The sequence below is a fragment of the Neophocaena asiaeorientalis genome, unplaced genomic scaffold (assembly GCF_003031525.2).
Source record: "Neophocaena asiaeorientalis asiaeorientalis breed wild unplaced genomic scaffold, Neophocaena_asiaeorientalis_V1.1 scaffold517, whole genome shotgun sequence".
NCBI classification, from domain to species: Eukaryota; Metazoa; Chordata; class Mammalia; order Artiodactyla; family Phocoenidae; genus Neophocaena; species Neophocaena asiaeorientalis.
Genome location: NW_020172724.1, coordinates 2,140,902 through 2,166,852, shown reverse-complemented (window position 1 = coordinate 2,166,852; position 25,951 = coordinate 2,140,902). Strand labels below are relative to the sequence as shown.

The following is a 25,951-nucleotide window of genomic DNA, read 5'->3' as shown; positions in this document are numbered from 1 at the left end:
CCAGGAGCCCGCCTGCGGGCCCCCGCAGCTCTCCGCCCCGCGCAAGGCTGGCCCAGGTCAGGAGGAGGGCAGCCCAGGTCACTTTCTGGAAGGGCAAAGGCTAGAGTTGGAAGGTCAACTGTGCTGCCTGACGTAAGAGTCTGGGTTGTCTGGGGATGCTGGCACCTCCCCTGCCCCACCCAAGCCAAGATCTCTAAAGGGAGGCCACAGGCCAAGGTGGCCCTCCAGCAGCCACTCAGAAATCTCCGTTCATAATTATGAATAATACCATTAAGTACCTGTGTGTCAGGCAGTGCATCTGGCGTTTTACGTGAATTATCTTTATAACGATATAGGTAGAATGATCAGCACCATCTACAGATGGGAGAAATAAGACTGAAAATGATTAAGGAACTTGCCCAAGATCAGAAGATGGCAAAGCTGGGATTCGGACCCGCCTGTCAGACTTCAAAGCCCAGCATCTATCCCCTAAACCAAGCTACATCCACACCATCCTGGGGCTGGGGGCTGAGAAAGCTTCTTTGCAGATGGCCCAGCTCCAGGCTGTTCTGGGAGAGGCCTTTCAGTTCATTCATCCACTGGGCACCGCCCTTTGCCAGCTCTGCACTGGCTGTGCCCAGCCTAGAGCTGGACAACGTGGACAAGAGCCATCAGTTCTCAGGGGGCTCCTGGTTGGGGGATCCCAATCATGCCAGTTACACGTGCAGTGCTGTGGACACACAGGTGACCTCTCTCTGGGCCTGTTTTCTCAGCCCCTAAAGGATGGGGCTGACTGAGATGTCAGGTACTTTTCCCTGTACTCCCTAAACCCCTGAGGATGACACTCAGGATCTAGTGAGCACTCACTCTGCACCAGGCCATTTCACACACATTATCTCCCCTAATCCCCGCATCGACCCAGGGAGGTGGGCATCGTTGCTCAGACTTCACAGATGAGGAAACTGAGGTCCAGAGAGGTTATGAAACTTGCCTAAGGTCACACAGTGGGGCAGTGGGGTTGCTGGGATTGGAACCTGGGTTTGACTCGTTTCAAAGGCCCCCCCAGTCTGATGCAGGGCTGGAAGAGGATGCAGGGGGGAATTCCTGCCAGGCCTGGGCCCACATCACCGGGTGACTGTAGCGCTCAGCCCCTCAACTCTCGGTGTTGGTGAAATTCTGGCTGGGTGAGATGATTCTTAAGGCATTTCCTAGCTTTAATGCTCTGGCAGGAGGGTGGGGGAGGAAAGGATTAAATAACAAAAAAAAAGTGAGATGGCATCCCTGAGTTCCAGAAGCCCGGAATCCAGGTGAAGGCAGACAAGCTGTACTAACCGACCTGTTGGCAATGCCCACCACGGGGGCTAGACTATGGAAGGCCCAGAGCTGTGCTGGGGGGCAACCCCGTAAGCTTTCTGGAGGTGGAGGGGCAGAACTAGACCTCCAGCAGGGGCAGTGTGGCTGGGCAGAGTGCCAAGATATGGGGGTGGGCTGGGTTGGGGCAAGGAAAGCCTCTCTTATTTTGGAAATAAAACCACACGTGCCCAGTGCCCCTCCAACCAGCCCCGGCCAGTCAGCGTGGCAGGGTGGCATCGGGGTCTTTCTTAAGGGAGAAAGTATTGAAATGAAGCAGGACGCTCACAGTTCATCTGCTTTTCAATTAACTCGCCCCGTTGCCTTGAGTGATTCCCTGCTTACGTTCATTCTTTTGAAAATTCCGAAGTGCTGTTTCTGACCTGTGATTTACTACTGCCGTACAGCTCTATAAGCAGCGTTTTAGCTTAAGTGGCAGTTGCATATTAATTACAAAGTTAATTATGTGCTGTGTAATCATGTTGTAATTCATTAGTTTACACTCTGAGAGCCTCATGCTAATAGCAAGATCTGACAGAGGGGTTCAGGAATCACCAAGAAAGATCTGTTGACAACCCAGAATGGGGCTGAAAAGGACTTGAGCCCCATCAGGATGGCTCCTCGGGACCCATCGGCTTGACCTGAGGCCCGGTCATTGTGCCCCTAGAGGCTGTTCTCCTGAACAGAGGGCTGGACCCTCACTGCCCGGGGCTCTAAGGCATCAGGGTCTGGAGTACACACTGCTTTCAAACCCTTATCTGCTGAGGACGGTGGAAAACCCAGCTGCGTCTTGTTTTTTCCCTCACGGAAGTCCAGGGACGGGAACAGAATTTGTTTAAAATTACTTACGGAACAGAGAGTGACTTCTAGGTGAAAAATTAACTGCTCAGATCACCAAAACAAAGTGGCCCTGAGAACACTGACCGTAAGGCAGACTTGGGAGGGGCCTCGAGAGGCTTCAGGTCTGAGACAGTTCTTCAGATGGGGAGACCCAGGCCCAAGAGGGGGAGGGGCGTGGCTGGGTTTGGGACCAAGGTCTCTTCGCATCCTTTTCCTTCTCTACCATCTCTTCTGAAGCATCAGGGATCTTGAAATGAACACTGGCCACATTTCTCTCTCCTTTCTTTCCTGTTTTGTTTTGTAGCCTAATGAATTGACCCACAGGGTGGCCTTGGCTGTGAATCTCAACTCCACTCCTTACCCAATCTCAAAACCCCGCTGAGGCCCAGGTACCTTGCCTGTGAAACGGGGTGAAGAAGATGGATCCTTGCACAGGGATCAGAAGATGGATGGGAAGGAAATGTGGGTCCTCCAGACCCTGCCCATACCAGACTGCTCTGGCAGTGTTCCAGAGGATCCTTTTCTAGAACCATCCCAGCTCGTGGAGAATTCCCCATGATCCTCCAATGGCATTTAAAGTCAATTGTGAGTGAAGACAGGCCTACCACAAAAGCCACCCCCTCTCTGCAAATCTGTGGATCAAATTTCAAGCCTTTGTTTCATGAGGGGATACAAAGCTGTGACCTACTCTGGACATAGTGATCCGGTGGCTGAGACCCTCTGCTTTCCAAATATAAACCTGCTTGTTTTATTTTTGCTGACAGCTGAACAACAGCAACAAAAGATGTGGAAGTCTGTCCCCTTCTGGCTCCAGTCAACAAGAGGAGAGAAGGACTCTGAGCCCCAGCTGGCATGGGAGGAAGATAAATAAGAAAAACCAAAACATGTCCTCATGCTACAGCGGAATGTTTAAAAAAGAGGTGGAGAGCACGAGGTCAGGGGCAGATTTCATTTTCTCTAATTTTAGCAGGGCTGAGGGAGGAGGCAGGATGCTGCCGACTCAACAGGTTTGGGGGAAGCCGTTTTGGAGGGAACTCATCTGCTTGGTGGGGAGGGGGGCGTCTTAACAGCCAAAGGCGCTGTGGTTTCCTTTCCAGGGAACACATTGGTTTCCTTGGCAACAGAGAAGTCCAGCCTCCAAAGTTCTGCCGAGAGACCAAGGCTTGGCCTGGGATGCTCCCCGACGATTATCCACAGCCAAGGTCTCACCATCCCACTCGCCCAGGCAGTGCGCTGGGTGGGAGAGGTGCAAAAATGTCAGCTCTGCAAAAACGTGGGCACCGGTCTCCGTGTCTTCCCCCTGCACTTCTGCAAGCAGCTATTCATCCCCAGATCACCACTTTCCAGGGCTTTATGGCCAAGCAGGTAAAAGATGCTAGAAACAGCTTGGAAACAAGCCTGCGTTTGACAGCACCCGAGGACCTCGAGGGAACAGTAATGGCTCTGGGGCGGGTGGCTGACGGTCCAGCGCGCTTCAGCCTCGCATGGCTGGCACAGATGAATGGCATCAGAACAGAGAAGGTCTGAATTTCTGAAGTCACCTCCCTCTATCCAGGCTCACTCACGTGGCTCCGGAGCCCAGCTTCCCAGAGAGAAATATTTAAACGTCTGGCCTGGGAAGACGCCATCCGTGCGGCAGGTGTGGGAGGGCTGGGGTGTGAGTGGGAGGAGGATAGGAAGCAGGGAGGGGCCGGTGATGGAATCTGCAGAGCACTTATCCCAGGGCGCACTATGATAAGTGCCCCACACGCTCTGTCTCATTTAACACTCTCTCCAGTTGCCAGGGGAAGCAGTCACAATTATTCCTGGCTGGCTGGAGGGAATGGAAGGAGTCAAGTGACCTGCCCAAGGCCACCCAGTGAGTGGCAGAGCTGTGAGTCATACCTGCCAGTCTCCGAGCCTAGCCTCCGAGAGGGGTGGATGGAGTGACAGGGACAGGGAGGGCGGGGAGAGTTGCTCTGGCTAGCGGTTTACTCCACTGGTGGCGAAAGGGAGACAAAGGTTCCTGGAATTCTCCCTTCTGCTCCCCTCTCCAGAGCCTCTCCCCAATCCTCCCTGCATCTAAACATTCCCCAGGAAGACAGGCCCCAGAGCAGAGCTACCCAGAGGCTCTGACCCAGAGGCCCCAGCCCCTACACTCCACCTCGAGGCAGACGTAGCACTGGCTAACGTTTTCGGAGGGCCTGACGTTGCATCCTTTATAAGCTTTATCTCCTTTAAGGCCAGAACATTTCTAGGAAGTAGGTAGTAATAGTCCAATTTATAGATGAGGACTGGGGGCTCAGTAGCATGTCCAAGTTCGTACAGCTAGCAAGAGGCAAAGCCGGAATTCAAGCCCCAGTCTGATGCCCAAATCTAGGTATACCCTTTGCTAACGATGATGATGATGGTGGTAATGATGATGGCCAGACTTTCCTGAGCTCTCACTACGTGTCTGTCCTGTATTAAGCACTCTACACACATTTACTTATTTTATTCTCTCAACTGTCCTGTGAAGTACATGTTACAATTAGCTCCATTTCACAGATGTGGAAACTGAGGCATGGAGCTCTATAAGCAACATGGCCAGGGGCACACAGCTAGTAAGATGCAGGGCCAAGGTTTAGATCCAGAAATTCAGGCAGACTCCTGAAATTCATACTAGTGACTCATAAGATGCCCTGTTTCTCCAACCACTGGGACATCCTCCCAGGCTTGAGCCCTGGACTCTGGATGGTTCTGGGATCCTGTAAAGCCAGGTAGCAGTTGTGTTTTTCCCTTCCTAGAGTTCAGCTCCCAGGAGAGTGCCTTCTCCCACCCCCAGGAACGGCGGGCAGGACATGGAGTGCGTTTCCATGCGTGGATGTGAGTGGGCAGGTGTGTGCACCTCAGGCTGGGCGGCATCAGGGTGCGCATGCAGCTAATTTATAACCCCCAGAGAAAACAGAATTGCAAAGCTCACTCACAAATCTTCCCTATCGAGGCACTTGTGACAGGCAAACATGCCGTGAATTCCCAAGAACAGGCAGGCCTCCCCGCAGCCTCTACTCCTGAGACGGGCCCAGGTGACCTGGCCACCTGTGGGTCAGCTCTGCAGAGGTCCGGCCAGCTTAGCCCTGGGAGTGGTCGCCGACCTGGGGAGCCCTGTTCCTGCATATCAGAAACGCTGGCTCCAGGGTCTCTCCTGCCCCCGATTACCCATCCCCCACCCTTGGATGGGTCCCACCCCACTGCCAGCCCTCACACTCTGGTCCTCACTGCTCAGAGGCAGGGAGCAGGGCCGTCAGCACCTTAAAAACTGAGAACACTAGTGAACGGCTCAACTCATACCACATACCTCATACTATACTAAGTGTTTTAAGGTTTGTCTCGTCTGAGTGCACGTCACACACAGCAAGCCTGAGAAGTTATGTGACTTGAGCCCGGGATTCCCAACACCAGCAGTCTGATTGCAGAGCCTGTTCTGAGAACCACTCCACCGTGTTCCCTCAAATCCTCAAAGCTCACTGGGGTCCCTGGACCCTGTCCCTGGCACACGGATGCTCACTGAATTTCCCCCAGAGGGGACAACGAGGGGGCCCACGTTTGGTTCTGGTTGGGGTCACCCCTCTGATGTTAAACCCCATCCCGGTTCCCAGAGCTGTGAACCACGAGATGTTTCCAGCTTCTACATGCTCAGAACTGGTGCTGCCCACTCTTGAGGCTGGCTCACACTGACCCTTCTAAACCCAGCCCTGGGGGCACTGTGATGACAGAGCGGAAAAGGGACGCATGCTTTCTTCCCAAACCTTGCTCCACAGGGCATTCCCTAGCAGCGGGCACGGTGACTATAGCACACCTAATGGGGGACCCAGCACTCGGGCCCTCTGTGATCTCCCAGCCAATTCTCCCGTTGCCCCACCCTCACAGGTGGGAGGATGGGGGAGGACAGGGCAAAGAGGCTGCCAAACCCAGCAGCAGTTGAGAGCAGGGATAGGCCGTGTCTTGACTCCGCCCTAACCTACTGTGTGACCCAGGCCAGTGTGCTGCCCTTTCGGAGTTTTGTCTCTTCTCTCTGGGAAATGAGGTGGGCTTGCCTGCATGATGGTTGGGTGGATTAACTTTACCGGGCATGAGAGAGTGCTTGACCCTTTTGAGAGGTGTGTACATCCATGCACACACATACACACACACAGCTGGGGTGACATCGGGTTACAGGAGTCCCCATCCCGGCCCAAAGATCACTCCACATCAGGCCACCCTACCCGAGAGGTGTCTCTCGGGACTGGCACCAGGGGGAGAGTCCCCGTTCCTCCTCCTCCAGCTCAGACTCCTTCAGCCCCAAACCTATAATCCCCAGCAGGGAAAATGACAGCCTTGCCCGGCAGCCGCCCTCGGCCGACAGGCGAGGAGCCGGGCGGTGGCCATGGTGGTGGCTGGGAGGTGGGCCCGGGACACACAGCCGCCGGGTCAGGGGAGGTCAACGGCGGGGGACAAATGCTTTGGGGTGGGTAGACACTGGATGAGAGGGAAGAGGGGGAAGGGGAGGGCACAAGACTTCAGGCTTGGCCTGGGGCCGGCCCTCTGCAGGACAAGGCCCAGGGAGAGTCAGCAAGGGGTCATGACCCAGGAACCAGAAGCACCAGGAAGGGGCCTCTGCAGAAAGGTGATGGCCTGGGCCCGAGACCCTGAGGCTGGCCAGGCCCCTGGAGGCAGCAAGGCAAGCACCGCCCACAGGTTGGGTGTTGGGAAAAGCTACAAACACACTGAATCCTGGGCTCTGCCCCAGCCTGCGGGGAGGGTTGGGGAATCGGCATTTTAGAGTGAGCCCCTGAGATCCGGTTGCAGGTGGCTGCCTGGGAACCTCTCGATCTCCCCTGTCACGGGGAGCTGCTGGGGTTTCTCCTGCCTGTGCTGCCTTCCCCTCAGCACCAACCTCCACTTGGCAGCAGGCAAGGCCGCAGCGGTGCCACGGACAGCCGGAGCACGTCTGCTGGTGGCTGCTCACCACCTGTCTCCTTAGAGGCACGTGACCCATTTGTGGGCGGGGCTGCAGGACTGTGTCTGGGTTTATTGCCGCCTGGTCAGCAAGGCCTGGGCCAGCCCCTGAGCACCCCTCCCAGGCTCCTCCCCACTGAGAACAGCTGTCAGGGAGTTGAAACCTTGGCGCTCTCTGCCTCCCCTCCAAACCTGCTCTGGCAGGGAACTGTCACCAGCCCCTAGCGCTGCGGGGCTCTCGTCCAGGGTCACCTGGACCCTTGCCCCATCCCAGTGGGGAATGAAAGGCCCGACCTCCTGGAAAAGGGACATGCCACGCCAGGTCATGCTGCCCTGACTCTCCATGGCCTTGGACAAGTCACATGCCTCTCTAGGCCTGGGCTTCCTCATCTAAAATAGGAAGTGGGAGGAGGCTGGACTTGGCAGCGTGCAGGCTGTGAGGGGAGGGCATTCCGGGTGGACAGAATGGCTTGAACAGCAGCTTGGGTGAGAGAGCCATTGGAAACATGCCCAGGAGACTGGGGTTGAGGCTGGATGCGGGGTTAGGGTTAGGGTCAAGGTTGAAATTGGAGTTGGGGTCGGCACTGGATTTCTCTGACCGGTACTGTCTGAAAGGTTAGTCTCCTGAGGGCGCCCGATACCTTCCAGCCGGGGCCCTCAGCGGCTGCTCCAATGTCTCTGGATCACATGAAGGGACTGGCCAGGCTGACTGCTCGGAGTGGGTGGCAGTGTTTGCTCGGGGCCACTCCAGAGGGCCGGCTAGGACTCCCAGACCACCAGGGAGCCCAGAAGAGAAAAGGGGTGCAGCCAGCCTCCCTTGCATCAGCCTGAGCACAGGGGTGGCAGGGCCAGAGCCTACCCGAGGGTGCAGCTCTTAGACTCAGCCCCAGGGTGACAGGCCAAAGAGCAAGGGGGTCCCCAGGCCCTGGGGAGACAAGGACCCATTTGGGTTTCAGGGCCTCCGGGTCAGGGTCATGGGGATGGCCCAGCTCAGGCCTGGAGCTTAGGACACCTGCCTGGGGCCCCTGCGGGCACAGGCTGTGCTGGGCCAGGACTCTCTGCTGGCATCCCCCACAGCTACCATCACACCTATTGTATTGTCCTGATGGATATCTGGAGACCCCCAACCTCTTGTAAGAGGGTTATGCTTAAGGACAGGTCACCAGGATGACCCTGGTCACACAGGAGTGCTGGAGTGTGCAGGGCCTGGCACCCTCAGCCATTTCCTCAGGCCATGCCACTGGACAGGCCAGTGGAGTCCCAGGGCTGGTCTCCGCTGGGGACAGGCCGCAGCCCTCTCCTGGCCCCCAGCTCCCATCTCTTCCCTCCCTCTTGACCTCCAGGATGGTGTGAGGCACCCTTGGTACCCTTCCAGGAAGGGAAGAGATCGACAGGTGGTGGGACAGGCGAACGAGGGGCCAGTCCGTGGAGGATGGGGCCTGCCTGCTTCTCTCTGGCCAGGGACAGTGATCTGAAGCCCAGGCCTGACATGAGGGCAGGTAGCACATGTGGCCGATGTCCCTGGGGCCTGCCCACCGGCGGGTCTGCTCATCCGCTGCCCGGTCCCACTTGCCACGGCCTCGCCAGCCCCTTCCCTGCCCCCTCGCGGGCCTGAGATGGCTGTCACCATGGCAACCCTGCTCATTCAGTCCGGGATAATGAAGCCAATGTGTTTTTCATTTCCATGAGCTGGAGTGCAGAGCAGAGCGGGGGAGGGGGCCTTCCCCTCTGGCCCCCGCTCTGGGGGAAGGCAGGCTGGATAGAGTGTGTGTGGGGCCTGAGCAGCGGAAGCACAGACACCAGCGGGAGGGGCGTGAGACCTGGAGCCACCAAGCTCTCGCTAGACCTGCCACAGTAGCCTTGTGGCTGGACAACGCCAGCTAGAAAGGCAGGCCTTCCCGCCAGCACCCGGACCAGGAGAGGTGGCTTGGAGCCAGGCAAAGCGGGGCTCTGTTTCTAGCTGTGTGACCTTGGGCTAGCGATTTCACCTCTCTGGTCTCACTTCAGTAGAACCAAGTTCATCAAGCATTCATTGGGTCCCTTCTGAGTGTCTGGCCTTCTGCTGTCCCCGGAGAGCCAGAGAGGACCCAGACAGAGCCCCTGACCCTCATGAGGCCACCGGTTATCGGGAGGAGTCTGTACTGGGCAGGTTTCTCAGCTGTAAAAATGAGGCCAGTAACGCTTAACTGCTACTATCTTTGAGTTACTGCTGTTGTGGGGAGGGGGGTGGGTAACATGAAGTTATGTATGTGAACACGCCTGGTGTACACAGTAGATGTTTCACAAGTGCTAACCTCCCTTCTTTTCTTCATCCTGGGGCCCTGGCTGGCAACACAGAGATAGCAGATGTTTAGGAAATTCTCACGTGTGAGTCAGCAGTCACAGCTGCCCTGACGCCTCTCCTTCCCCTTGACCTGTCCATTCAGCGGGAGGTGAAATCAAGGCCTGAGCAGGGCTGGGCTTGGGGGAGAGCAGGGTGGCAGAGCAGTGGCCGTGGGCCAGCCCGCACTGTCGGTGGCAGGGCTCATCTGCGGCCCAGACAGGGGAGAGTGGGGTCGTCTGGGAAACCCACGGCCCACAGTCGCCGCCATCACATCCCCTTCCTCAGCCCCTCTCCAAGGGCAGTAAGCCAAGAGCACTCAGGCAGAAAACCGTGGCCTGTCTCCCCCCCAGTAATTCAATCACCTTAGAGGCCAGTGGCCCTCTCTCCTGGCTGGGCTGACAGATTAGAGGGGGAGGGAATGGAAGCGTGAGGAGGGAGGGAGCAGGGAGACCTGGAAAAATCAGAGCAGGACTTGAAAAATGAAGAAATAAACCTGCCAGGAGGAAGACAGCCTCGATCCGTCCTCCATAAAACTGTCTTAGGGCCACCAAGGATGTTGGTGGGCAGAGGAGGCCGGAGATGGCTTCTTTCGGGACCCCTGCCACCCCCCACCCAGCTGGGTTCCAGGCCCCCACTGGGGAGGGGTCGGGGAGGAAAGGGTCTGGGTGGGCTTGCGGGATAAAAGGGGCAGGAGTGGCGGAGGCACAGCTTTCGGGAGAACAGGGCCGGGAACAGGGGCCTCTTGTCACTAAGACTGACCCGTGTAAGGAATGGAGCACCATGTCCACAGGCAGCTGGCAAGCAGGCCTCGAAGCAGGCTGACGAGGCACGAGGGCTGGATGGAGCCCGTCTGCCCTTTTGCCTGTTTAGCAGATGGGGAGACAGGCCCAGAGTCACACACAAATCAGAGCCACTTGGGTTCTCCAGCTCGGGGGCCAGGCCAGGCCACCTTCACCATGAACTGCAGGTTGGGGGGCCTCTCCCTGCTGAGTCCGCAACAGTGTCACATCACAGCCAGCCCGGCCAGGGCCGAGCAGACCAGTGAAGGAGGCTGCAGCCCTGGCTCTCCTCCAGGCCCCTCCACAGGGTCATCAAGAATCACGCTTCTGGGCTTCCCTGGTGGCGCAGTGGTTGGGAGTCCGCCTGCCGATGCAGGGGACACGGGTTCGTGCCCCCGTCCGGGAGGATCCCACGTGCCGCAGAGCGGCTGGGCCCGTGAGCCATGGCCACTGGGCCTGCACGTCTGGAGCCTGCGCTCCGCAACGGGAGAGGCCACAACAGTGAGAGGCCCGCGTACCACACACACAAAAAAAAGAATCACGTTTCCTAGGAACAGCGAATGACCCTGAAAACCACTTAGGACGTAAGTCCAAAAAGGAAGGAAAGAGAATTATAAAGTGACCAGAAAGGAATATACCAGAATGCTTACAAGGATGACCCCTGGTTGGAAGGATGATGGGCAGGTTTTGTTTTTCTTCTTCTAACTTTTCTGTGACTTCCAAACTTTCTACCACAAGCATGCATTACTTTTACAATAAGGAAAAAAGGACATTATTAGAGTTAAAATAACTAAGCCACTTCCACTAAATGCTACTTGTGCTACATTCTCCACTTACAGGACGTCAAAGAAACTCTTGCTGGATGTAGGCAGCATCTTCGAATAGGCACACGTGCTCACCCATGAGAAGTCACTCCAGGCAGGAAGGAGGAGACTAGGGATGCCCTCACTTTGCTTTGTGACTCTGGGCGAGTCCTGTACCTCTCTGTGCATTGGTGTTCTCCCTTCGCCCTACTCACCCCACTGGATGCGTGCCAAGGACTGCTGGGCCTGGGCATGCTTGAACTAAACTCAGAAGGCTTCATGAATTAGGGGCACAGTCTGGGGCAGAGGGGGCAGCTGAGGTGCCTCTGAAGACTGGGCAGGCCAGCGCTCAGGGTGGAGGAGTTGGGCCGAGCAGCGCCAGGAGGCGAGGGGCCAGCTTTCATCCCCTGTTTACAGTGGAAACACAGACTTGAAAAGGTTTCACTTTTCCACTGTTTTTGTGGCAGTGCTGTGGGGAGCAGGGCTTCCTGAGAGCGAGGCCAGCTTTCCAAGGCCACACCGAGTCCAGCCCTGCGCTGGCCTCCGACAGGAAACATCATGTTTTCAATTTACGGGTCCCTGCCAGGCGCTGTGAGCAGGCCCGCGCTCCACCAATCGGCTGTGCAGGGAGAGCAATTCCAGGCCCCGCCGCAGTCGGGAGCCCTCGGCTGGCCCAGTGGAGCTCCAGGACCGCAGAGGGACCCCGTGGGATCCCTGAGGGGCCTTGTTCCGGGACAGCTCTGGCCGCGGGTACCTGACAGTTTTTATGGTTTTAGCAGCTGATGCACCCTGTGACTCCACTCCACAAACTCCAATCCTTGGCCTTCTGCCCCCCACATCTGCTAGTCCTACCCCCTTGCTGACAGATGGGGAAACTGAGGCCCACAGAGAGAAGAGGCTTCCCGATGCCACCGGATTATTAGCGAAGAAAGAATGACCTCAAATCAGATTGGCAGATTCCCAACTGAGTCCCTCGGCAAGACGGGACTGTCCTGCAGCCCCCCACCGTGTCCCGCCATGATGGTGATGACAGCTGACCTCCACTGCACACCTACAAGCCAGGCACTGTGACCACCCTTAGGCCACAGAACAAGCCCGTGAGCTTTCTGACCTTCATATCTTACAGATGAGGAAACTGAGGCCCGGAGGAATTTAGAAACCTCTCTAGGGTCATGGGCCTGCGACGTGGAGCTGGGGCTCTCAGAGTGCGAAGCTGGCCTTCTCCACCCCTTCCTGAGGACGCCCCTGGCTCTGCATCTCCAAGGCCTAGTGAGGGGCCCCAGGCGAGACACACTGACCCCCTTCTCCTGTCCTGCTCCTTCCCTCGCCTCCAGCTCGTGCTCAGGAAGAGCCTGGGGAGGAAGGTCAGGCAGAGAGCGGGGCGGAAACCCCTCAGGGAGGGCAGGCCAGAACAGGAGCTGCTGCACCCACCTCTGCGGGGACAAGCCCCTTCCAGCCTCTGGGCCTCAGTTTCCCCCTATGTAGGGAAGATGGGTTCTGTTGGCTCTCCAGCTCCCCCAGCCCCTAACATCCAGGGTCCCCAGAATTTCACATTTAGGGCATCTTTGTGCCACCTGTTTTCTGTGTATTCTCCCCCACTCTGCCGCTATTTCTGAATGAACTCTGAACTCTTCCAACCCCCGTGCCCACTGGGTTCGGATTTTAAAGCCCAGAGGTGCCACAGGACATCTCCGCTGCAAAGGGGCTGCCAACGTCAGCTTCCCTTCCCTGCCAGCGCCCAGGGCAGCAGAGCCGCTGCTTGACCACATCTGGTCTCTGCTCTGACATGCAGGATTTGAGGAAAGCTTGGTGAGAAAGGGCATGGCCGTGTCCTTCTATAGATCCAAAGCTTCACTAGCTCCTCTCCACCCATCAAACAGAGGTGGGATCCACCGTGGGGCCTCTCTTCCTACGTGCCCCTCTGGAGCCAACACCTGGGTGGCCGGGACTGGCCGTGCCTGTGGTCTTCACCCAGGGGAACTTCCACCCACGGGCACTTCCACCCGCTCTGCCTCAGCCTTCTCCTGCCCCTCCCAGTGGGAGCCGTGTGGCCCAGGCGTTCCTGCAGCTGAGCTCACTCTGGCCGTGGGAAAAGTCCGAGTTGATGCTGGGAGGGGCTCTGGGCCCCGATACGCGCAGGCCTGACCCATGGCTGCACTGGCTACTTCAGAATCCTGGCTGGATCTGGGGAGCGCACCTACTACATGCCCAACCCTCTAGGCCCTAGTGAGGAGGCCCTATTCTCCTCGTTTCATGATGACGAGGAAGAGCTTGGGAGGTCAGGTGACTCGACCTTACACAGCTCAGGACCTGAAGATTTAAAGATATCGGTCTGTCAGAGACAAGATTGACATACCTCCAGGAAGCCCCCTCTGATCTTCCTGGTTGGTGGGGGGGCTCTCCCCCAGCAATGCCCAGAGCGAGTGCTCCGTGCCCTGGGTCTGGCTGAGGACTCAGGCTTGAAAGTCAGTTGGAACCGGGTTCAAATTCTGACCCCCGCTCCCAGGGCCTGTGTACCATGGGTGAGCTATTTAACTTCTCTGTTCCACCGTTCACTCATTTGCAAAACAGGCTCTACGAAGAGGAAATTAGATAATGCATATAAAGGCCATGGGGAGAGTGTTAATGAACACTACTGCCATAAAGACGCCCCCAAAGGGCTTCCCTGGTGGTGCAGTGGTTAAGAATCCTCCTACCAGTGCAGGGGACACGGGTTCGAGCCCTGGCCCGGGAAGATCCCACATGCCGTGGAGCAACTAAGCCCATGCGCCACAACGACTGAGCCTGTGCTCTAGAGCCTGCGAATCACACCTACTGAGCCCGTGTGCCACAGCTACTGAAGCCTGTGCGCCGAGAGCCTGTGCTCCGCAACAAGAGAAGCCATCGCAGTGAGAAGCCCGCACACCGCTACAAAGAGTAACCCCCCGCTCACCGCAACTAGAGAAAGCCCACGCACAGCAACAAAGACCCGACGCAGCCAAAAATAAATAAACAGATTTATATTAAAAAAAAAAAGACTCCCCCAAAGCGTGTGCGTGCGTGTGCACACGTGTGAACACACACATACACACAGCAATATACTATCGTGAATAACAGCAAGGACTGGGTCTTCAATCCTGACTGGGTAACCCTGGGCAAGTCACTTGCTCTGTTTGCTCACCGAGGTCTATTCTTAAAATTCTTCCTTATTACTCTCCAGGAGACCCCTCCCCAGCCCCTAAGAAAGTAGCAGGCTTTCCTTGGGACCTGAGGGATTTGTTGGCTGCCCTCTGACCCTTTGTGTCCTTTTCTGCACTCACAGCCACGGAGCTCCTGCCACCTCGCAGAAGCTCCACAGCTCAGGCCCTCGCTGGTGTAGCCAAGCAGGCCCGGTGTGGCTGGCCCCAGGGAACCCGGCACCAGGGGTCCTGGTGTCTCCAGTCACCTCATTCTTGGTGCAGGGGCGGCAGATTTCGAAAAAATCATATTGCATTGAGATTAAATGCCTTTAATTCCTGCTGAATCTCCCATCTGACTCACTGGCCTCCTCCCCCGGCTGACCCCACGGTCATTACCATTTCAACACCTGAATTATCAAAAGGCCGGGCACCAAAGGCTGGCAGATAATTTATTTTGGTTACAAAAGACCGATTTGGGGGAAGGGCCCATTCTCTAACCACTGGGCGTTCGCCTTCCCATGGAGCTGGGAAGGCTGCGAAAGAACCTATGCAAAGATCGATAATGAAAGACTTCAAATGATTTCTCAGAGAGTTTGCCATCCTCCTTCTTCTTTGTGTCAAAAAAGATGCTCCAGGGGGCCTTGAGTTCCATAGGCTGGCGGTTCCATAAGCTGGCGAGCCCGGGGAGAGGCAGGACGGTGTGGAGTTCAGGGTCAGACAACACAAGCCCCATCCTGGCTCTGCCACCTGGCGACTTTGGCTATTTTCCTGGCCTCCCTCTGCCTCAGTTTCCCCATCCGCAATATGGAGATGATACCGGTCCCCACCTCATAGGGTGTTGTCAGGATCAAAGGAGATGCTGCCCTGCCTGCTGACATTATCTTTTATTATTGTCAAAGGGTCCTGTGGCTTGGCTGTTCTTTGCATTTCAGCGACAGAGGTGTGATGGGCAGTCATTTTCCTCCTGTCCCAGAAGTGACAGGGTGGGTGGATCTGCCTGGGGCGTGCACTGAATGCTATGTACAGGTGTGCCCCAGGGAGGCTCCCCCTACCCTGCAGCTGGGCCCCGAGTGTCTTTACCCACCGTGTTTCCACTTGGTCAGGTCCCACACCGAGTCCTTGGTGGGCACCGGCCACCCTGGGTTCTGAGGAATTCTGCTGGGCCACTCCAGGCTCTGCTCCCTGTTCCCAGGCCTTGCCCCCTACCTCTTTGTCCCTGTTGCTTCCTGACCCGGGTTCTCGGTCACTCGGCAGATACCGAGTGTATGTCACATAGCCTTCATTCCATCTGCATTTATTGAGCACCTACTATGCATTGTTCATTCCCACAACACTCAAAGGATAGCTACTCGGTGCTGTTCACCCACTTAATAGGCGCATAGCCTACAGTGAGCCAGGCCCGAGTGCATGGCTGCCTCAGCGACAGAGCCACAGCCTTGCTCCATCCAATGCGCCTCCCTGCTCCTCCCTGATGCGGGAGAGGCCCAGGTGTGTGCCCGCTGGTGGTCTGGTACAAATGCCACCACCCCTTCCCCCTGACGCACGCACAGGAACACTCACACACAGGCATCTGTCTTGGGTCTTGGTCTGGACCACACCTGACCTAAGGCTGTGGCTCCTCCTGCCTCACCCCTAGCCCTACGTGAAATCCTTGAAATCCTTCACATGTCGCTCGGTTCCAATCAGCCTCCTCCAGGAAGCCTTTCGTGACCCTCACCCTGCGAAAACTCCTCCTTGATCTTCACATCTCCCTGGTGCCAGGGGCACTGGGCATCACTCATTCTGTTCCTTGCATGTGAGTCTTGGCCCAGCCTGTGTGCCACCTGAGGGCTAGCATAGGGTCTTCTGCTTCCTTATCTCCCCAGCAGCTAAGCACAGTCCCACCCAAAGAGTAGGTGCTTACTAAATATGACTGCCTTACTAACTGCAGATGGAGGCCGTGAGGAGGGCTAGCTTGTGCAAGGGCCCTGTACCAGGTGCCGGCACGAACCAAGGACCCGGCAGGACTCCTGGCCCAGGGAGGAGGCAGAGCTGCTGGCCCCAGCCCATACCTGGGCTGGCGATGCGAGCAGGATGCCAGTGGTCAGAGAGGTGTAGCCCAGACCCTGAGCCCCAGGCTCTGACATCATCCCAGATGGGGGTGAAGGCCCTGGTGGGAATAATTCCTCCTCTGCCACCTGCCAGGACCCAGCTGCCTCAAACGAGGTCTTATTAGGGCAAGGACTGGTTTTTCACCTCTGCTTCTTAACTCCCCTGAGCACTAGTGAGTGGAAAATGGGAGGGAATCAGGGAATGAGAGCCTTGTCATTTCTGGAGCACGTTGCCCTCTGCATGGATATTCCTGGAAACCTTCCACGGGGCGTCCTTGGCTGGGGTGGGAAGACTTGGGGTAGAGTGGGAGCTGTTGAGTTAGTGTGGGTTGAAAAGGGCCCACTGTTCAGGAGCAACTGGCCCCTTGGTCCCTGTCGCAAGACAGCTCCCATCTCTCCCCAGGAGCTGTGGAGGCTGGTTTAGGGCTCAAGCCTGGCAGGTCTACGCATCCCAGATGGACCGTCCAAGGAGAGGGGTGACAGGTGGCTTGGTGTGGCCCAGAGACCAGACCACAAGCCAAGTGGCCTGCTTCCAGGCCTGCTCCCCACTTCTCCCTGGGGACCTGGCCAGGCTTGTTCCACTCTGGGCCTCAGTTTCCCCATCTATAAAAAAGAAAGGGCTCCGCAGGGCCATCCTCTAGTTCTGACACTCTAGGTTTCCATGTGGGCTAACTAATAAAGCTCCGAGGTCCCTCAGAGGAGCCAGACGACCCCATTCGCCCTGCTTCCCTCGGCCAGGCCCAGGTCAGTGGGCTAGTTCAGCTTGCTGAAGAGATCTCAGATCTGAGTGGACTCGGCAGATGCCTCCTGATCTAAGGCCTCCTGCAAGGCCCAGAGGAATCACCGCTAAATGGCATGTCACACCCAGGGAACAGCTTTTGCGTCCCTAGGGCTCTGGGGCTGGCAGGCGGCTGCTGACCTGAACAGTCTGTGGCCAGAGGGAATGGGCTGAAACCCACAGATCTGACTCTGGGAGCCTGGCAGACGAGACACAACAGGGAATGTCTTTCTGATTATCATGGGGCTTTAAGAGCAGAAAGAGCCCTTCCAGTTCATCTAAACCCCTGGTTTATTCACGAGAAAACAGCCACAGAGAGGGACAGGGCTTGCCCAAGTTCACCCAGCAAGGCTTTGATACTGTCCAAGGCCCTACCTCTAGGCCAGCTCCCCTTGGCCGGCATCAGTGTGTCCCAGACAGGCCTGATCACAGGTGTTGTATGGGGCACCAGTTAAAAATTCAGAGCCCTAGGCCCAACTCTAACCCACAGAATCAGACTGCAGGTAGCCCAGGTGCCCAGGTGGCCTGTGTGTGTTGGCTCTTTGGAGAAGTGTCATCCTGACAGTTCCCACTCCAGAGCTCCAGAGAGGACCCAGAAGGCCAGCGTCCCTGAAGGAGGGAAGTATCTGGGTACCAGATGTAACAAATGTCAACCTCAAGCAGCTGCTCCAGTGCTGAGGGGTGGGAGGTGTCTCTCTGAGACTTCAGTCAACAGGGAAGACTGGCACCATGCAGCCACTGCTGCATTCCAGCCTCACAGCACTGCCCGCAGGTGGGTGGGCTTCCGCCCACTTACAGATAAGGAAACGGAGGGCACCAGAGATGAAGTAACTTGTCTCGATTTGCACAGTTGATAGGTGGCAGAGCAGGGATTTGAACCCAGAAGTGTCTGTCCCTAAGACCCTTGCTTTAAGCGTGTGTCATACTGCATCTTTTATCACACTGAAACTGATACCGGTGGACCCGGGCATGGTGAGCTCTCCAGCAGCAGAGGCGTGCAAGCAGCTGCTAGAGGAGCCCTGGCAGGCACGGGATGACCTTGAGCAACCCTCGTGGAGCTGTGACTGGGGAGAAACTAAGCTGGATCAAGGATGCAAGGGTGTTGGTTCGTTGTGTTTCTTCCACACACAGAGAAAAATGGTCCAGATGATTTACAGGTTCAAGTGCATCAAGGTCTTCCTGGCTCAACTGTTGCAGCTGCCGGGCAGGGGACACCTGGGAGCTTTGGCATTTGTTGGGGGCAGAGACAGAGGGCCACAGGGGGTTGGGTTCCTAGACGGTGACCATGGTGGAGAGTCTGGGTGGGGGCAGGGCTGAGGGAGCTCACCAGGGGCCACCCAGTGAGGGCTGTCCCACCATAGACTGTCCACCGACTGAAGCGCGGGCCAGAAGGAGGGGGCACCAGGGGAGCATTCCACGAAGGTTATGAAGCAGAGATGCTCCCATGGGCTCTGGAAGAGGCCCCCAAAGATGCCTCAGGGAAGCAGTGAGGGTCCCAAACAGCTGTGAGGCAAGATGTGCTGGTTCCCAAACTGGAGCTGAGGAAGGGTGAGAAGCACTTAACAGGAGAGACAGATGTGAGGGAAAAGCTTCCATACATCCCCCTGCTCTCCATTAACAAGGGTCGGGGGGCAGGGGCTGGGGCTCCCCAGTCAGCTCTCTGGGGATATATGTGGTTCCCATAACTCGGGGGCTCTGGAAGGTTTCCTGAGCACGGTCTGCCCAGCAGCCACGGCAGCCCGACACGTGTGGGACCACACTGAGGTGACTGCCCCTCCCTGTAACCGCCACAGCCCAGAAGTGACCCATCTGACAAGGAGACCCGCTGCTCAGGGAGCCGGGGCTGAAAGGGCAAACGTGCACCATGCAGCGCACGGCACTGTTTCTCACAACCTGTGCACAGCCTCAGAGTCCTCCTTAACACAGCCCGCCCTGCACATTAAAAACTGGCATGCCGGGTAAAACCTCCCTGCCATCTCCACAGGAAGCTGAGGGCGCACGGTCCGGGTGCCTGCTGGCTTCCTGCTGCCATTCAGCACCGGTGTACCAGGACCTGTGCGGGGGACACGGTTCAGAGCTGCCCTGAGCCTTCAAGGGGCGTATACCCCAGCGGGGAGAGAGCAGGGGGCTGGTTGGAGGAGCAGAGACCAGGAGAGGCCACAGGTGCATGAGGCTGAAGGAGGGGATGGGTGTGTCTCAGGGAGCGCACACACGCTCCGCAGCCCCTCCGAGGGGGCTCCGCCTCGGGCAGGGGCCCCTCAGAGGGAGGACAAGCCCAGCACCTGAACCTCCTGGCCTCCCAACGCAGTGCCTCAGTGGAGGCAAACAAGAGTACGACTGTCAACTGAGTGGGCAGCAAAGTGCAGTCAGCGGGGAGGGGAAAATCGGCTTCAGAGGGAGGAGGGCTCTGGGGCGGCTGTTCGGCTGCCAGTCTGCCCCTGAGAAACATCTTGTCTCTGGAAGCCCCTCTGGGCAGGCGGGGACCCCAGGCATCTCCTGACCCTGTGGGAAACCTCTGGGTTCACAGGGACACACCCGCTGGACACCTCTGCAACTCAGACTGAGTCCTGGATGATGTGGGAGGGGGAGGAGGACAGGGGCGTCCTCCCTTCCTGGGCTCCAACCCGCAGCCCCATTTTCTAAGGGGGGTTGGAAAGAAGCTGGGGGTGATGGGGGGACTGGCCCCCACTGTGGCACAGCCTGTGAGAGACGCCTTGGTCTGGGGCTGTTTGGGGATTAGGTGGGGACGCTCGTGAGCACTGGAACTCCCAGATTATCTCTCCTCTTTTCTCATCGAGGTTCGCTCCCCTGGGTACTAGCTACACTCCTGCCTGCCTCAGTTTACCTTTATGGCCAGTGCGGTGTGCCCAGTTCTTTATTCTGAACAGCAGGACGGCAGCAGCCTTGCCTACAGCGAGCATACTCGCTTTGCAAACTCTCATCGGCAAGATTTCCTTCCCCAGCCTCAGTTTCCCCGCCCCCGGAAACAAGGAAACCGGGGCCGCCAAGGCTGCGTGGTCCCATATGGCAGCCGAGAACCACACATGGCAACTGAACGCCGGGGCCCGCAAGGTGGTGTCCGTGTTAGATACACAACAGGTTTCGAAGACTTAGTATGAAAAAAGAGTGTCAAACATCCAATATGCTATCATCCCAACACGTAATGAATACAAAATAAAAGACGCTGTGGCGGGTGGTGTGATGAACACCCTGCAGGGCGTCCGAGTATGAGGAGAGGGTGCAGAGCTTAGGAGAGTTCAGAGAGGAAAGGACCAGGGCCTCTGAGGAACGGAGGCCACGGGGCCCAGCGAGCAAGAGGCCGTGTCCTATCCTGTGGAGGGAGCACGGCTGGAAGAAGGCTCCCAAAGGTTCGAGCCATGAGGCAACAGGGCCGAGGGCTCTCGAGGCAGGACGAAGCGCAGGAGAAAGGTGCAGCAGTGGGGACCGGTGACAACGATGGGAAGGGGGCGGCACGGTGGAGGTGCAGCTCAGGACGCCCGCGAAGGAGGCTGGGGCCTGAGGGTGGTGGCCTCGAATGCCAGGCTGGGTGGGCCTGGCACACAGCAGGCACTGGCAGAAGACTGGCTGGCGGGGGACGGGGACCCAGAGAGGTCCCCGAGGGCATCCGGGTGAGTGGGGGCCACCAGGGCCCACTGCCCACCTCACAGGCCACTGAGACCGTCCCGGCCCGCGGTTCTCAGGGGGCCCGCCCTCTGGCTCCTTCTCCCCTCAGAAGAGGACAATTTATTCATTCATGAGCATATAGCCCCTCCCTCCAGGCAGCCAGCTCCTGGACACCTCACTTCTAATTATAGTAGGAATTTCATTAGTGCTGGAGGGAAACGCCAGGTTTCCAACCGCCTCTGTGAGTGGATGCAGGCCCCCTCCTTCTCCCCTGCTCTAGCTTGTGGCCAGTGGCCCACATGCCCAGGATGGCACGGAGGGGAAGCCGTGGGGGCAAATCTCTGAGCCAGCAGATCGGGCTCCATCCAGAGTGGTCGGCATGGTGGGTTCGTGGGGATGGGACGGTGCCTGCCCCCTGGGCGTGGGATGGGGCCCACCACACACACAGCGCACAGCCTCCCAGCGGCGGGATTTTGGGGCACTGCCTTGGGCATCTCCAAAGAGCAGGGCAGGAGGACGTGTGCTGCCAGAGCTGGGCAAACAGGGGGAAAGATGGCCGGGTGGGAGCCTGGGAGGCGTCAGTTCTGCAGAGTCCTGGGATGATGGAGGTGATGACACAGAGCTGAGAGGGAGGGAGAGTGGGGCTGCCGCCGTGAGAATAGAGGGGAGCTGGGCAGGAGAGAGGCATCCGCGCGGAGAGAACCAGACAGAAAGACACAAAGACATGCAGGGGCAAAGAGAGACAGACAGACAGACAGACACGCACACACACATGCACACAAGCTGGGATCTGGAGGCCAAGGAGAGAAGAAGTAAAGAAAACACCAGGGCCAGGTTGGCCAGGCTGCTCTGAGGACTCCCCAAGCAGACCCGCCCTCCTCCCCACGGCGGGCCGGCTGGGACCACCCACTCTTAGGACTAGACTCAGGGGTTGCGCGTCTAGAGCAGGAGGCATGGACCTCCAAGAACCATCTCCTTCCGTGCCCGTGGGCAGCTGCTGGGATATGGCCAGCTGGGGGCCGGAAGGTCAGCGCTCAGGGGCCGGGCATGCTTCCCCTCCAGGGTCCCTCAGGAGCCCATCTTGTCCCCAAAGCTGCCCCTCAGTCAGCTCTGCCGTGGTCACCAGGGCGGCAGGGCCCATCTGGTCAGCCCGAATGGGAGGCTGGAGCCGAGCCTCGTGTGTGCGGATGGCCTGAGGTGCCAGGTTCTTGACGGGAGGTGCACACAGGGGTGGGGGCACTCCTATATGGGCGGGCACTCTCCTTTCCTTGCACACTCACGCATATTCACATACGTCGCAGCCTAGATAATCACACACACCTGTTCATGTGCACGTACCAGCACACGAGGGCACACACACACACCTGCACACTCTCCTTCCCTCCAGAGAACAGGCACCAAAGCAGTGGAGTCCCGCATGGACAACCCCCCCTTCTCAGTGGCCTCCTCCAGCCTTCCCAGAGGGGAGAGGCTTCTCTCTCTGCCAGTCCAGCCTCCTCGGTGTCCAACCCGGGGAGCCTCATGCTCTCACCCAAACTCAGGAGTGATGCCTGAGTGCTATGTGCAGCCCTAACCCCAGCTTGCATATTTTATAGCGACGAGGAGCTCACTATCTTCCCAGAAAGCAGCTTGAAAAAAAAATCTCCAGACAGCTCAGACTCCTGGAAAGTTGAACTTGAGGACACCACAGAGACAGTGTGGTTGCCACCGAGGGGCCCGGGCTCTGCTGGCCAGAGTCTGCCTTTCATCAAAGACTGTCCTTTCATCATGAGTTTGGAAAGTGACATAACTAGGCTGTCACCCTGGCTGTCACTCTAAATTATAACAGAACTAGAGAAACAGTGTTCTGTAGCCAGGACCACCTCCTTGACTGATGACAGCTAACAAAGATCCAAGAAAATCATTCATTCATTTACTCACTCAACTGATAAAATATCGGCCAGGCAATGACCACGTGCCGGGCACTAGGATGTGGCAGTGAACAGGCATCGTCGTTTAATATTCTTTCCTAGTCGGACACTTGACCTTCGCCCATTTTACAGGCAGCAAAGGTGAGTCTGGGGAGAGGCAGCGGCTTGCTTAGAGTCGCGCAGGGAGCTGATGCTTAAGGGCAGAGCCTCACACACGATGCTGCTGCTGGCACTGACCATCTGCTAGCCCCGGGAAGAAAGGGAGAAGGCTGCGCGTCCGCCATCCCCACCCCCAGCCGTTTCTAGGACACCGAGGTATTGATTACCACCCTCGCCTAGGAGTGGTTTTCTTTCCTTTTCTTTTTTTCCACCAAGGCTTTCTGTTCCTCCTTTTCCTTCTTTTAAAAGAATAAACTCCAAGCCGCTTCTATGATTAATTACCAGCTGCCTAATGTTCCTCCACCAGCAGTTTCTGGAAAGGGAATGAATTACCTTGAAACACATCCGAAAAGAGAACCCACCGTGAAGGAGAATTTCAAAGGTTACCTCGCAATTAGCAGCGGGTTCCCCTAGCCTTATGGAGTTGCCGGCGAGCCCTCAGGGGAGGGGCAGGCCACCAGCCTTCGGGGGCCACCCACCGGCTCCTGCGGGCAGCCACGCTTGGAGGGCTGGCCAAAGGCCGCCCGGTAGAAATGGGGGTTGTTTCCTGAGCACCTACGTTGAGCCTGCCCTGTGGCTCCACCCCTGGTCTCTAAAGCATTGTGGGCTGCTTAATTCCGAGGTACCTCTCCCGGTTCAAATCCCCACTCCACCGCATACAGCTCTATGGGTTTCTTAACCACACTGAGCCCCCGGAGAATGAGGCATTCAACATACCTCCTCATGGGATTACTGTGTAGAGAAATATGTATTTAAGGAGCCTAGTGCCTGGTACACAGCCGACTCTCACCAAGCTGCAACACTTAAAATATTCCAGGCTTCCAAGCATCCTCGTAACAGCCCTCTCAGAAACGCTGGTATAACTATCCTCATTTTCAGATGAGAATGCTCACAAAAGGGAAAGGACTTGCCCAAGGTCGTGCAGCTGATAGGAGGAAGTCAGCATTTCCTACAGCAGGAAGGGAGATCAAGGCCTGCTCCCTCGTTCCAGAGTCTGGCTGAAGCGTAGAGGATCCCCAGGGCTCGCCTGGCCCTGCCTGTGGGCACCTGGGAGCACTGGGGCCTCAGGAGAGATGCTGAGGGCAGCAGGGAGACGATCGGGCAGGGCCTCACGTCAGGACGAAGACTCGGGCTCCCCTGGCTGGGCCCCAGAGCCTTGGGACAAAAGGCCCTGGCCCAAGTCAGCATTTCTGTGACAGCCTCTCATCTCTGGGTTGGGAGCCACAGAGTAAAGAGGGATTACACGGGTTGCCCTCTGGCACAGGGCCAAGTGTCATCAACCCTGAAATGCCACTCTGGGATGAGACACACTGGTGTCCGGGCCTGAGGCAGGCCCGGGAGGCTCAGCTCGGGACCTTCGGGCTCCAGCTGTTCCCGGGAGTTCCCTGAGGGGCCCAAGCCCCCTCCCTCATCAGGCTGGACGACCACTTGGTCTCTCTCCCGTCACTGGTGGGCCCTCAGGGAGGAGGGATGGTGGGAACTGAGGTGTGCAAGAAGAAGGAAGGGGCCCTTCATTGCTAAGGAAAGTGACAGGTCCAGAGCGTTTACTGTGTGCCAGCTGTGCCAGTGCACCTGTGGGCGCCGGTGCTGTGATCCCAATCCCTCTTTTACAGACAGGTAAACCAAGGCACAAAGAAACCGCACAAGGTCATGGTGGACGAGTGGCCGGGCCAGGATTTGCACACAGGCACTCTGACCCCAGAGCCCAGAGATTTGTGAGCGCTCAGGTGTGCGCCTCAGTGCGACTGTGGGAGAGAAGGGGGTGGGCCAGCCACAGCACCCAGCCCAGCGAGTAGGCCTCTCTGCCCACCCAGGCCTCTTCCCGTGTAGCTGCCACGTTGCTTACGGTGAACGAAGCCCATGTGCCACGGGCTTGAGTGGCACAGACAGGGCTGCTGTGCCAATGCCGGGGACGCCAAACCTGCCCCTCTTTCTGTGTGCATCTCCCCACCCCTGCCCTGGCAACCACTGTAGAGACAGGCCAGGCCTAAGAGGCCCCTCGAGGACCCTCTGGGGGCCGACGAGGTCTCAGTGCGGACGGGGTGGGTGTTGCACCCAATCCCGCCCATGAGGGCAAAGGCGCAGTGTGCCGGGGCCGGCACCTGTCCCCCACTCAGGACATACTGCCCCTTCCCCAAGCATCCAGGCCAAGCTGCCCACCCCCAGCCCAGCCACACACCTACCTCAGTGACCCACGAATCACCAGCGTCCCACGTGCCTGTCAGCAGCTGGCGGCCCCTCTGCCTCACTCCAGCTCCATCCTGCTGCAACGAGAAGGGTGGTCAGGGACCACTCACAGCAGGGGCCCCAGAAATGACCTGCTGCCACATCTCCCCACCCCACCCCAGCCACACTGCCCACCTGCTGGAACGTTTACTGCCAGCCAAACCATTCGTCCCCACTTGACAGATGGGGAATCTGAAGGATGGAGAGGAAAAGGGGCACCACGCTGGGGAGCCCTAACACAAACAGGCCCCTGACACCCCACATCTGCCAGCTACTGGCTATGTGATCGTGGATAAGCTCCCGGCCTCTCCCGGTTTCAGTTCTGTCACCTGTTAAATGGGATCACAGTGATCTCTCCTAGGGTTTCTGGGAGGATCTAAGGACATATGGTGACAGAAGCACTCGACATTCGTTCATTCAGTCAAGAGACGTTGAGCAAACAGCCTGAGCTGTGAACAGGGTAGTGGTCCCTGACCTGCAGGAACTCTGATAATAGGCAAAGAACCAAACAATACATAATTACAAGTGATGTCTGCCAAAAAGAACGAGTACAAGGGTGACCGTACACAGCATAAACTCAAGTTTCAGGGGTGTCTCTTTGGGGAAGTAAAGTTGAAGGATAAGCCAGAGAGAGGCAGGCCAAGATGCATGGAACAGTGTTTCAGACGCAGGGAAGAGTATATGTGAAGACTCCAAGATAGGGTAAAAAGACTGGCTCAGCAGAAGACTTGAGAATGGGTGGTGTGGTGGGTGCGGTAGGGGAAGGAGGGGTGGGGTGAGTGACAGCCAGGAGGCTGGCCTGATCACTGCGAGGGTGGATGGGAGCCATGAGAGAGTCTGAGCAGCTGAGGGACATGAGCTTAGGTCCAGTCTGAACAGATGCCCATGGCTGCTAGGGAGAAGGGCTTAGAAGGGACAGGAGGAGCCAGGGAAACCAGTGGGGGGGGGGGGGGGGCCCCCCCGGGGGCGGGGGCCG

The 25,951-nt window shown here is 57.5% G+C and overlaps 1 protein-coding gene across 1 annotated transcript in view; it reads right to left on the bottom strand.

The window, feature by feature from the left end:
* Window positions 1-25,951, bottom strand: part of ZMIZ1 (zinc finger MIZ-type containing 1) — a 229,718-nt gene that overhangs the window by 117,757 nt on the left and 86,010 nt on the right. Inside the window, exon 4 of the mRNA XM_024740273.1 lies at window positions 24,933-25,013. The gene's annotated coding sequence lies outside the window, so the exon portion shown is untranslated. The remainder of the gene's footprint in view (window positions 1-24,932; window positions 25,014-25,951) is intronic.